The sequence below is a fragment of the Rhinolophus sinicus genome, chromosome 3 (genome assembly GCF_057876585.1).
Source record: "Rhinolophus sinicus isolate RSI-liver-muscle chromosome 3, RSI-T2T, whole genome shotgun sequence".
NCBI classification, from domain to species: domain Eukaryota; kingdom Metazoa; phylum Chordata; class Mammalia; order Chiroptera; family Rhinolophidae; genus Rhinolophus; species Rhinolophus sinicus.
In genome coordinates, this window is record NC_142503.1 from 162,292,468 (window position 1) to 162,304,619 (window position 12,152).

Below are 12,152 nucleotides of genomic sequence, written 5' to 3' on the forward strand. Positions count from 1 at the left end.
AGGAGATGCTCTGGGGAAGAGTGAGCATAGCGTGAGGCCAGGCTAGGGAGGACAGAAGTTTAGACTCAGAGACAGAAAACGGGAGTCATTAAAAAGTTGGTGCATGGTAGTAACATCATGAAAGCAATATTCAAGTAAGATTAATCTGGCAAAAATATGCATGATGGATTAGAAGAGCGGTGGACTGGAATCCAGAAGGTTGTTTTGGAATCTGTTCATATAACTTAGATGTAAGAAAAAGCCTTTGGCTGGTAAAGTAAGCAATAGAGGGTGGTGGTGTTGGGGGTGGCGGTGGGGGGGGCAGGCAGAGAGAATTTCAAAAGAATTATTATCAGAAGCTCTTGAGTATTTTTTGATGCTGTAAGTGCCATGTAGAGCACATTAAATGTTCCTCACAATAACCCTGAGTTTTTATTATTATCCTTATTTAATGTGAGTTAGCTGATGGTCAGATTGGTTCCTTGGTTATATAACTTGTCCTAAACCACACAGCTGGTATATGGAAGAACTGGGATTAAAACTTAGGTCTGAAAGAAGAAGGTCATAAACGCTCCAAAGGTTTTACATTTGGGTGACCAAGAAGAACAGCAGAGTTAGTGAACTGGGAAATGGAAGTTGGGAAGAGCTGATCTCAGGGAGCAAGGGAAAGATGAGGTATTTTTAAAAAGAAATATTGAACTTGGGGTGAAAGCCATATATCCCAGTGGAAACATTTAGGGGGGATTAGGTAAATAAGCCTGGCAATACTGTGAGAGGATCAGATCACACAGAGAAATCATTAACATAGATTTCATTAATGGATGAAATCATTAATGGATGACTTAACCCCCCAAAGAGACTGACTGACCTTTGGGTAACTGCTCCCCAAAGGCAGAAGCAGGAAGAAGAGTCATCTAAGGCAACAGAGGAGAAAGGATCAGAGGTGGAAAAAGAATCAAGTTAGTCCAATGTCAAGCAAGGAGAAAGAGGGGGTGGGGAAGTGGGGGCAGGGAGACGGGGGGGGGGGGGGGGGGCGGGGGGCGGTGAGAGAGAGAGAGAGAAGAAATAAACCATTTTAAGAAGAAAAGGGTGGTCTGCAGTATCCAATGATGCAGAGAAGTCTAGAAGAATAGAGTGATTGAAGAACACAGAAACTGGTGAAAATCATTATTCACCTTGTAGAGGATAATTTTATAGCTGACTGAAGACAGGTATCGGAGTTAAAGAAGAAAAAGGGAAGTTTATCAGGGAAAAGAGCAAGAAATAGCATGGTAATTTGGAGGTGTTGCAGGAACAAAGATGCTTTTTCAAAACAAAGGAGACCTGACCATCCATAAAGACTATGGAAAACATAAGGGGGAGATAGTTGCTTAAAACTGAAACCAAGATCCATCCAGGATTATCCGGGATGACCTCAAAGATTCAGGGGGAAGGAAACAGGAGAAGTCTTTGCCAAGGCAGAAGAGATACACACCAGTTTGCAAGGACTGGATTATTGGAAGCCTCTAACCATTTTATGAAAGTGGAAAGGCACAGCAGGACACAGCAAATGGGTACATAAACATATTTTAAAAAAATACTGTTAATATTAGTCAACGGGAGGGTGGGGCTGGCTGGGTTATTATGCTGCTCAGATGGACACCCTCCCAGGAGTCAGATAGGGGCTGGGATGTGAGAAAGGAAGGATGTGATTAAGAGATTATTTCAGTACATCGAGAGCAGAGATTCAAAGGCCCACAAAGGAAAAACCGTGGTGACAGCACAGATGCCTACTTGCCTGGTTCAGAGGTGCTATCACTGGGGGTCAGCTGGCCTGGGGACAGTATGGGCACCACGTATAAACCGCTGGAAGGTCACAGGCTAAGAGGTCAATTCCCACAATTGCCTCCATGCAGTCAGTTCCTATAACAGCAGAAACTCCGACTGGGTCAGTGTTTTCTTGTTGGTGAACACACTAGGCTCCGCCCTGATTTTCAGCGTAATTCACTGCCTAGCTGGTTCCTCCCAGTTTTTGGTAGCAGGTAAACGACTGACTCCCAACCCCCATTCGGAGAAATGCTCCCTACTCTTTGTGCTTTGTATCACAATGTCCTTTTCAAATGCATAAACCCTCTATTCTTCCCAAACCAGGAGTTGCAGTTCCATTAAAAGTGCCAAAACCAGTAAGTCACCTGCAATTCCAATTGCCCTAGGGCCAACTCAGTCCAACTTGGAAGGACAAAAGTGCTTTTTACCTACTTGCTCCTAAGAAGATTCTCAGGTGACAGAGAATTGACCACAGCTGAATAACACCATCTGGTGCCTGGGAGGTGTCACTGCAAAGCTTGTCTGTCTCGAACAAAATTCAGTAAATAATTCATTAAGAACTTAGTAAGGAGATGGAACAAGTGTCCTTGCACCAATTTAAAGATAAACTCTTGGTTTTTGAATGCCATGCAGCCTCCCTTTAGGACTTGGCTCTTGGAGGTATCCACCTTATTCCTGCATCAGCAATTTTTCCTGCTTCATCTAATTCTCTCCTTGCTTCCAGATCACTGCCATCACCATATAAATAGACTCCACTGTCTCCCATTTAAAGAAAGAAAAAGGTCCCTCTTGATTACATATACCCCTTCACTACTCATTTACTGCTATGATTCCCTTGAACACAAAACCACTCACATGAAATACCTGTAAGCAACATTGCTGCTTTCTCAACCCTAAGTTACTTTTTAGTTCACCCCCAAATTGGTCTGTTTCCACCCCTCCACCAACACTGTTCTTACATCACTAATGACCTCTGTGTTGCAAAACACGGGGTGCCTTTTCTATCCTCTTCATTAATGGTTTTCTATCCTTTCCACCTCACTTCCCTACTCATTCACACAGCTTCCTGGAATCAACTCTGAAATAAGTCACTTGTGCCCAAATCCTTGTCTTAGGGTCTGCTTTTGGGGAAACCCAGCCTGACACACCATGAAAATACCCCATGTAAAGGAAGCTTTCCCTCACTCCTACACTAGCTCAGTTCACTGTTACATGCTCTTTTTTTTCACCCTCTTCTTTTGTATCACAGCACTTTTCACAGTTTATAATTAGATGTGTGTGTGATTCTTTGGTTAATATATGCCACCCCCACCTTGAAGGAATAGTGTGTTTCCCACCCTTGTTTTATACTCCACACATACCTGTGCCCGACACAAAAATACACACCCAATACATGTTTACTGAATGAATGAAAATGAATAGATAGTACCCTTTCATTCATAACCTGAAGGGCTATCTGAGAAATTCTCAGGTTTTTGTCTTCTACATTTTCAACATTTTTTTTTTTTTTTTTTTTTTTTGTATTCCTTCTGGTCTTCTCCTCTTTCCTTGCATAAAGTTGATTTTTGGGTTTTTGTGTTTTTTTTTCATTTCATGTTTATGACAATGGTATACTCAATGTCACAGTACTACTCTCCTTTAATTTTGTCTGAATTTATCTTTTAAAATTTTCCTTTCCAACCAAAACATTTGTCTTCCTATTCTAACTATAGCCAAGATTCCTTTTGTAATAGGATTTTTTATTTTCAAACCACAATATTCCTAGACATTCATCCTCTAAGTCTATAAAGGCTTCCATGGTCTTCTCACTTCTAAAGGAAGTGAACATTTGAATACATAGTAAATAACTGTGCACTTCTAGAATTTAATAAGCCCTCATAAATTATTTTATTTGAGGAAATGGGGAAGAGGACACTTCCACCTCCTCCCAACACCTGTCTTTGCCCGTCTCTGTTGTCTGCAGGCCCAAGAGAGGGGTTGTTAATTTTGTTGTTCAGAGCCTAGATTATTAGTTGGGACCGTTTTGTTAACAGGCAAGGCAAGGTACTATACATTGAAGTTTGCACCTATGTACAACATTGTGTTGGTGGTAAGTTTACCACACCTGGGGCAGGCTCAACACCTTCCTCTCTTTCATTCCATGTGGCTTCCATAGACTCAGGCCCCTCCTATTGGGGGGAAGGAAATGAGACCTCACCTAGAACTTAAGCAGAAGCCACATTCTCCAATCTAGCCAGAGACCCCCTCCCCTCCCTTTGTGGGAGTATGAAGTGCTTACTCAGCTATGAGTGAAGCAGAACTTTGCTTCATTTGTCTCTTTCTTTTCATGTGGTTGAGCCAAGTGAGTATAAAGGATGCTTGGCAGTGCAGGAGCGGGGCATTCCTGGGTCTCTGGATAAATACACTCAAAATAGAACCCAAACTGTACCTCCGACCTCTGGTAAAACACTTGTTTTTCAGGAACTCCGAATAGCAATTTAAGAGCTTATTCCTGAAACTGAGCATATGAGTTTTGCTTCTTGGCAGAATCTTTAAAATAAAGAATAGAAAAGCCCCAGCAAGGCTTCCAGTCTCTCTCCTCCAAACCAGAACAGAATCATTTCCTACATTAGGCTTGTCTAATGTTTTATCTGATTTAATTTTACTATTTCGGATGATGACTTTCACAATTTCCCTGAGGAGACCATTTCATAATTTAATACTTATCTTCCAGACAGGGAGTGTTTCCAGTAATCAACCCAAATTTTTAAATTTCATCTTGTTCTCTTGGAGATTAAGTATTTTCTCTCTGTGAAAAGTTAAAAATTTCAAATAAGGTATTAGTATACCAGCTATACAAATAGTAAGCAATCTTTCTTTACTCTCTTCAAAGAAATGAATATCCCTAACCATTTTCATTGTCATTCTGAACACCTATCATTTTTTTCTATCCTTTTATTATCGATATGAATTTATTTTCTACTTGTAGTTTCATTCTTTTCTTTAATTGACTGTTTTTGTAGTAACTTTTTGTGCTAAAATATACATAATATAAAATTCACCATTTTCAGTGTATAGTTTAGTGGCATTAAGTACATTGACACTGTGATGCAACCATCACCATCATCCATCTCCAGAACTTCTTCATTATCCCCAACTGAGCCTCTGTACTTATTAAACTTCCCATTCCCGCCAATTCCAGTCCCTGGTAACCACTATGTCACTTTCTGTCTCTATGAATTTGACTATACTTTATATAGTTCATTCTTGTTTTTAAAAGGAACTAAGAACTCTGAACTGTAATATGCCACGATTTTAAATGTGGACAAAAATAACCTTATTACAGCTGTATTAATTCAAGGGTGATATTTAAAATATTTGACCATTGGCAATCAGAACAAAGTTCAGCCCAGTCAGAGGGATGACTGATGTAAAGAAGAGCAGAGCCTGACCAGTGCTTACAGCTCCCATCAGTCAGGCCCCCTCCTATGGGACACAAAGATGAGGATGGGGAGTTGCTATAACAACTCCCCAAAGATGAGGAGTTGCTATAGTGATTAAGTATATCAATGCATTACAAATATTAATAAATATTGAATTATTTTATATGATATAATATATAATTATAAAATATATTAGAATAAATTATATAATACATACAATGTATTAAATTATATTAAACAAAGTTAAAATAATATAAATATATATTAATATATTTAATATATTAAATTAATACAGACAAAGCACTTAAAAGAGAGCTAGTCATGTAGTACTGATAAATATTAGATGTTCTTTTTTATTTTGTATCCCCAATACTTAGTTTTATGCCTGACACTTAGTAGATGTCTAGTTCATTCACTCATTCATTCAGCCATATATCCAACCACTTATTGACTTGTTAGGGGTATATTGCTTCTTAACCATTCCTCTGGTTTCTACATAGAAGGATTTTCCCAATACATTTGACCTCTCTGTACCTCTTATTCTGTCCTATGGAGGTGGAGTGGGTTACCTGGCTGGTGAGTCAGGGGAAGGTTCTTGACGGTGGTGGGGGGGACATAGACTGACCCCTTTCTCCTCTCCTTTCTTGAACACATATTCTGTTCTTCCTGTAGGAGGTGAGTTGTGTGAGGGGCTTGTCCTATGGGTACGGGTGTGGAGTTTTCCAGTGCAGCAGAGACTAGGTGATTGAGCCTGCCTGATTTCGGGTTGTATACTGGAGATACCAGTGTCGCTGCACACTTAAGCCTCATTTTCAAACAACCCTATTGACCTTAAAACTGATATTTTTATCTCCATCTGATTGTTTTCTCCATCTCTTCTCTCTCAACTGGCTCTAATCCCAGGCAGGGAAAATGGAAGTCTTACTTGTGAGTCCCCCCTTCAAACCCCAACATCATTTAACAAATATTTTTGTGGTGCTGGGGAAGAGACAATCAAGATCTGAAGCATGAATCAGAATAAATGCCAAGAAGGGAGAGTAAATAAAGAGTTCCAGGTTGGAGGACAAAGGTCCTGTGATAGGGATACATGTAGGTAAGAGAGCTCGAAATAAGGCTGGGGAGCTGGATGGAGAGATTGAAGGGCAATAGAGATCAAATGAGGGTTGATCCAGGTAGGCAGGGACCACATTTATCCTAACAGCAGCAGAGATGCCATTGAAGACCTTTGTATGTTGAATTATCTCTTTGGCTGCTTTGTAAAAAATGGATGGTAGGAAACCAAAAATGGATGTGGGTAGACCAGCGGGAGTCAAATCCAGAGGATTTATGATCTCTGTGTGGATTGAAGTGATGGGAGTAGAACAGAAGGGAACAAATTTGAGTAATATTTAGGAGGCAAACATCAAAGCTTGGTGATAGTTTGGATGTGGGCAATAGAAGACAGGCAAATATCATACGAGGACTCCGGGGCTTTCAGCTTGTGTAACTGAGTGAATGGGAAGCACCATTCCCTGATATCAGGAGCAAAGATAGGTCAGGTTTTGAGAGAGAGAGATCATAACTTCAGTTTTGACATATTGAGTTTTTGGTGCCCTTGGAACATCCAAGTGAAGATGTTAAGAAGGCATTAGGTATGTGGGCCTGGGGTATAGAGGAGAGAGCTGAACTGAAACTATGTATCTGTGAGTCACTAAATTATATATATATATATATATATATATATATATATATATATATATATATTCTCTATATATATAGTAAATAAAGTCATACATATGTATTATTAGGTTGGTGCAAAAGGAATTGTAGTTTTTGCAATTATTTCTAATGTTTTAAACAGAAATTCCTTTTACACCAACATAATAAATGACTCCCCCTCACCCCCTCACTCTCTACCTTCCTCCTTCCCCTCATATAGTAATTACAGTTTTATATATATGTATCTATATATAAAATTAAATGAAAATTAAATGTAGTAATAAAGACTAAGGAATGGTGAAATTGCCGAAGGAAGAAAGCGTAGATAGATAGAGAAGAGAAGGTGGCCCAAGACTGAGCCTCGGGGCCCTCTAACCAGTAGAAGGCAGATGGAGGAGAACAACCCACAAACCAGACTGAGAGGAAGTAGCCAGGCAAGTGTGCGGAAAAGCAGGAGAGTGTGGAAGCCAAGGAAAGAAAGTGTTCTAAGAGAATGCGTATTGCACTGAATTGAAGATCTAACAAATGACTGTTCATCGTTCATCCTAATTTTTATTCCTTTTAATCCAGCTTCTCAGAGGTTGTGTTAATTTTTGCTCACTGTGTTGGAAACTACCTTGCTTTACATTCTGGGTGCTCCATGCTCACTAAATGCCAACTCTATGAAAATATCCGGGTGTTTATGTGGCATCACTTCCCCCACTTTGGGGAAGAGATGAACTCCTGAGGCTGTGGGCAGGGCTTGTCAGGGGCAAATAATAGATAGAAAACAAGCAAGCTCCAAAGCTCCAGAAGCCAACGGGCTGCACCAAATGATAGGCAGGAAGGAGAGAGAAAATAGTTACAAATATATTGTTTTGCATTTAAGAGGGTGAATTTTATGAGGTGATGCTGCCCTGAATGCTATAAAAATTACAGCCCTTGGGTACCTGGCCACGGCACATATCTCAGTACAAACAGTTCATGACTAAACCAGGTGTCATCATTTGGGGAATGTACGTAACAAGAGGCAGTGTTATGGGGTGACAGAGGCCTGGGGTGAGAGGGCAGGTGGAATGACATCTACTTATCTCTTCTCAATGTGTGTGGGTGACACTTGTTAGGAATATGAGTAAGAATTGGACCCAACCCCCCTTTCTTCCTTTTGTTCACTTTTGGCCCCGGGCTTTTTGCCTTTTGGGGATGATAAAAGTGCCAGCCATCAACACTTTCTTCTGTGTACATTTGTAGTCATTAAAATAAGAATTGTAAAAACTAGGTGGTACAATTTGACATACTCTTCCTGAAAGCTGGAACTTTGTTTTGTTCATTGTTATAACCACAATGCCTGATCCAGAGTTGGGGATTAATAAATATGTGTTCCGTGCATGAATAAATGAATGAATGAATGAAGAAAGGTCATCTTCACTGGTTATTATACAAACAGGGAAATACACTATCCTCTGAAACAGGGCCACTGGAACTGGGCCCCCTGCCAGGAACACCAATGTGAAACGTCATGAAGAGCTTGTTAAAGCCGGCTGGATCCTCTCCCTCTGCCTCCTGTTTGCCCAGGCTGTGCAGATGGCAGAGCTTGATTAACTCCTCCATCGATGTCACACCAGCTAATGAGAAGGCAGGACATCAAACCACAGAAGGGAAGAACCAGCACAAGCTTTATGCTCAGTAGGTGCTCAGTAAATATTTTTGGCTTTCTGATGACTATTTGAACGCTATCAGTGTATTCAAATCTACAGGGCTTGATGTTTTGCCTTCGGGGATATACCATAAATTAGTTAAGGTCACTGGTGCTGCTTTGCTCGAGGCAGCTTCTGAGGACTAAGACATTCCTGAAAACTGGAAAAAGACCAACTTAATGTCTTTTTGAATGAAGGATGAAAGGGATGACCTTGAAAAGTATCAGGCTTGCAGTAATACCCTGAAAAGTAGTGCAATAAATCAGCAAAATATCAATTTAGAAATGCTGAGAAGAGTGCAAAGCATAAGGTACAGTTTTCTAATAAATGATCCTGTCTGACTCATCTAATTTCCTCCTAGGCAGAGGGTTAAGTCTGGTTGAGGGGAAGGGAACAATAAATTAAGCAATATTTTAACCTATCAAAAGTTTTTATTTTGTCTTGTATATCAATTTAAAATGAGAAAAACATATTCTAGGCAGATATATTGGTAGGAGGATAAAACTCTAAGAAGAAACCTTGTCAACAGTATAACAAATGTGTTTCAAAGGGATTTCAAAGGGATCATGTAGATACTGGCTCCACATTCATTTATGCAAGACATATTTATTGGACACTTACTATTTTCCAGGCACTGTTCTAGATGCTGGGGATACCACACAGAACAGAACAGACTAAAATCCTTGCCCCATGGAGCTTACATTCTAGAGAGAGAAGAGAAAATATACATATGGTATGTTAGGTAATATTACGAGTTAAGAAGGAAAAAAAAGCAGGGAAGGGGGATAGAAGGTGTGGGGTGAAGTGTTACAATTTTAAATAGAATGATGACTATTGGAAGGCCTTATGAGAAGGTAATATTTGTGTGAAGACTTAAATAAGGTGAGAGAGAGACAGTCATGCAGATATTGGAGAAGAGCATTTCAGATGTGAAAATAGCATGTGCAAAGGCCCTGAGGCAGAAGCATACTTGATGTTTTGCATTGCTTCTTCAGTGGCGTTGAGGTCAGAGAGGTAGCAGGGGCCAGATCAGGACAATGTACTGTTTTCAGCAATGACTACTGGCTATTCAGTGCTGGGTAGCTCAATGTAGTTGCAGGGAAACTTTGTCACGTAAGTCTATGTAAGAGGCAGAATACCCTGAGCTCCAACCTTTGAAGTGGAAAGGACTTTCCCCGCTTCCTGGTTAAAGAGGGAGCCAATAGATTTCAATAATTGGTAGTTCCTACATAGGACTTGGAGCTAGAAGGGGAAGAATCAATGCCCCAGGCACAGGCACAGTGTCACTGGGAGTCCTGTGGCACCATGGTCCCCATCTAGTGTGTGCAGTGCCAACAGCAGTGCCCTACCCAGAGTATCCTTGTGGTGCCACCATGGATATGTCTTCCCACCCAGCCTTCCTTGGGTTCTCTCTCCTGTCCTGAGTCTAGTTTTCAAACCTTCCTTTCTGTTGTAAACTATTTGATAATCTGAATTGTGCCTGGGAACTGAAAATACTGATATTCATGGAACTCAGGATTATAATTCAATACATCCTTAGCAGCTCAAGTACTAATTAGTAAAAAAAAAAAAAAAAAGACAGACGTACAGAGAAAAATCAAACTAACATTAGGACTTTACAAATGCCCAGAACTGGGATTTATAGTGGATTACTAGCTAACATAAAACAGGTCTACACAGTGTGGTAGCTCATGTTCCCAAAGATGGCTGCAATGATATAACCCATCCCACATGCTTTTTGCATTGTGACTTTGCCACTGCCCCAAGAAGAGATGGAAATATTTCCTCTCCACTTGAATCTGCACGGTCTCTGTGATCTGTTTTGAGCAGTAAAATGTGACAGAAGTGATGCGAAATTTCGAAGGCTGGGTCTCCATCACTGAAAACAGCTGCCATGTAAGAAGTCCCACCACTGTGTTGGAGAGAGGTCAGAGAAGAGAACCTTGAAGACACCTTGGACATTCCAGCCCTGGCCAAACTCACAGCTGAATGTAGTCCCATGAATGCGCCCAGCCAATGTCATATGAAGCAGAAAGACCCAGCTCAGTGTGAGCCCAGCCCAAATTCCTGATCCACAGAATCATGACTAATAAAATGGCTGTTGTTTTAAGCCAATAAATTTGGGGGCTGTTTGTGACACAGCAATGGATAACTGAAACATACAAATATTGTCACCATACAAAATTTTAATTAAGTGTTTAACTGCGTGAGGTTTCAGACAGGAGGTTTACAAAGACAGAGGTGTATGTAAGTGTGTGTGTGTGTGTGTGTGTGTGTGTGTGTGTGTGTGTGTGTGTGTTGGGGGAAGGTTAAGGAGATATCTGGGAAAATTGAAGGAGAAGAAAAAAGAAAAGGGAAAACAGTCAACAGAAAAGGCTCACCTTTCTCTCAGGACCATATTTGAACTTTAGAAGCCCTGCAAAGAAGCTTATTAAACTTACCTATGTTCAACTATTGATCATATGAAATCATTCATCAACCACTCCATCCTTCAGTGAAGAAATTGGTAGAAACATGCGTTACTGACGCATCCCCATGTGACTGGAACTCGGCCCGCCACATGTAAGTACTCACTGCACATCTGTGGCAGGAAATAAACAAACATGGAAACCACGTTAAGATTTAAAACTTTTACCTAATAAATATCAGAAATGTACTAGAGTAGTTCATCCAATTTAGGATTTCCTAACTGATGACTGCTGAGATGGAAAGAGATAGCGTTAATTGGAGAGATTTCCAGAAATTTATAAAATAGGTATAATACCATTGCCAGAAACTCAAAAAGGGTTAGGGAGGCTAAAGATCAAAATAAAGCCAGGGTTTGTGAAAACTATTCATAAACCTTTATTCTTCGGCAATAGTTAGTTCCCTCTACTTTAGACCTCTAATTTTACCTCCATCTTTTTCTTTTTCTTCTCTTAAATCAGAACAAGCTTTTTGAATTGGAAAGTATAAAATATACGTGTAAAGAGATAAAGAAGATGGAGCAAGTCACTGCTTTAAATGACTTTAGGTCTGTAGGCCCTATAAACAAGACTTGGCAGAGTGCAGCATCGCCTCACTGAGTGGCCTCAGCGGGTTCTGCCTCAGAGGGCCGGGAGGGCCAGCCTTCCTGAAGGGAGAAGCATCTGGCCTTACCAGTTTGGTCTGGAGCCCAAACATTGTTTAGACTGAGCATTTTCATAAGACTTCTACTGCCCCTGCCCCCAGGAAATGAGCCCTCACAGGCATTTAGTAAATTCTAGTAGTATTTGATTGGCCCTTTCCAACCCATTACTGCCCCCCAGAGGATGCAGCACGAGCTATGCTTGAGGGTTCTCCTCACTAAATAACCCTGCCAACCAGCCACACAAAAGGAGGCAGCTGGACACAACTCCCTTTCAGCCAAATGGAACACCAGACTCTGCAGCAGCAGGTGTGTGCAGGATAAACATACAGAACTCTTTTGTACTGGGGAGCAGACAGGGAACCCCCAACTGACCTCTCAGACTCTGGACTAAGCAGGATCTTGACACTGAGGCATTATGCCCCCCCCAAAAGGCCCGTGGTTCTCTGGATATGTATACACATG

General features: G+C 40.8%; 1 protein-coding gene and 1 long non-coding RNA gene across 2 annotated transcripts in view; both read right to left on the reverse strand.

The window, feature by feature from the left end:
• FERMT2 (FERM domain containing kindlin 2) overlaps positions 1-1,779 on the reverse strand; it is a 78,601-nt gene extending 76,822 nt beyond the window's left edge. The window contains exon 1 of the mRNA XM_088797339.1: positions 1,757-1,779. The gene's annotated coding sequence lies outside the window, so the exon portion shown is untranslated. The remainder of the gene's footprint in view (positions 1-1,756) is intronic.
• A 2,706-nt stretch (positions 1,780-4,485) lies between these two features.
• LOC141570555 (uncharacterized) lies at positions 4,486-11,153 on the reverse strand. Its single transcript, XR_016020884.1, has 3 exons — positions 11,023-11,153; positions 9,203-9,285; positions 4,486-4,573 (listed from the first exon to the last, which is right to left on the reverse strand). It is a non-coding gene; the product is annotated as an uncharacterized LOC141570555 (long non-coding RNA).
• Positions 11,154-12,152: the final 999 nt, after the last annotated feature.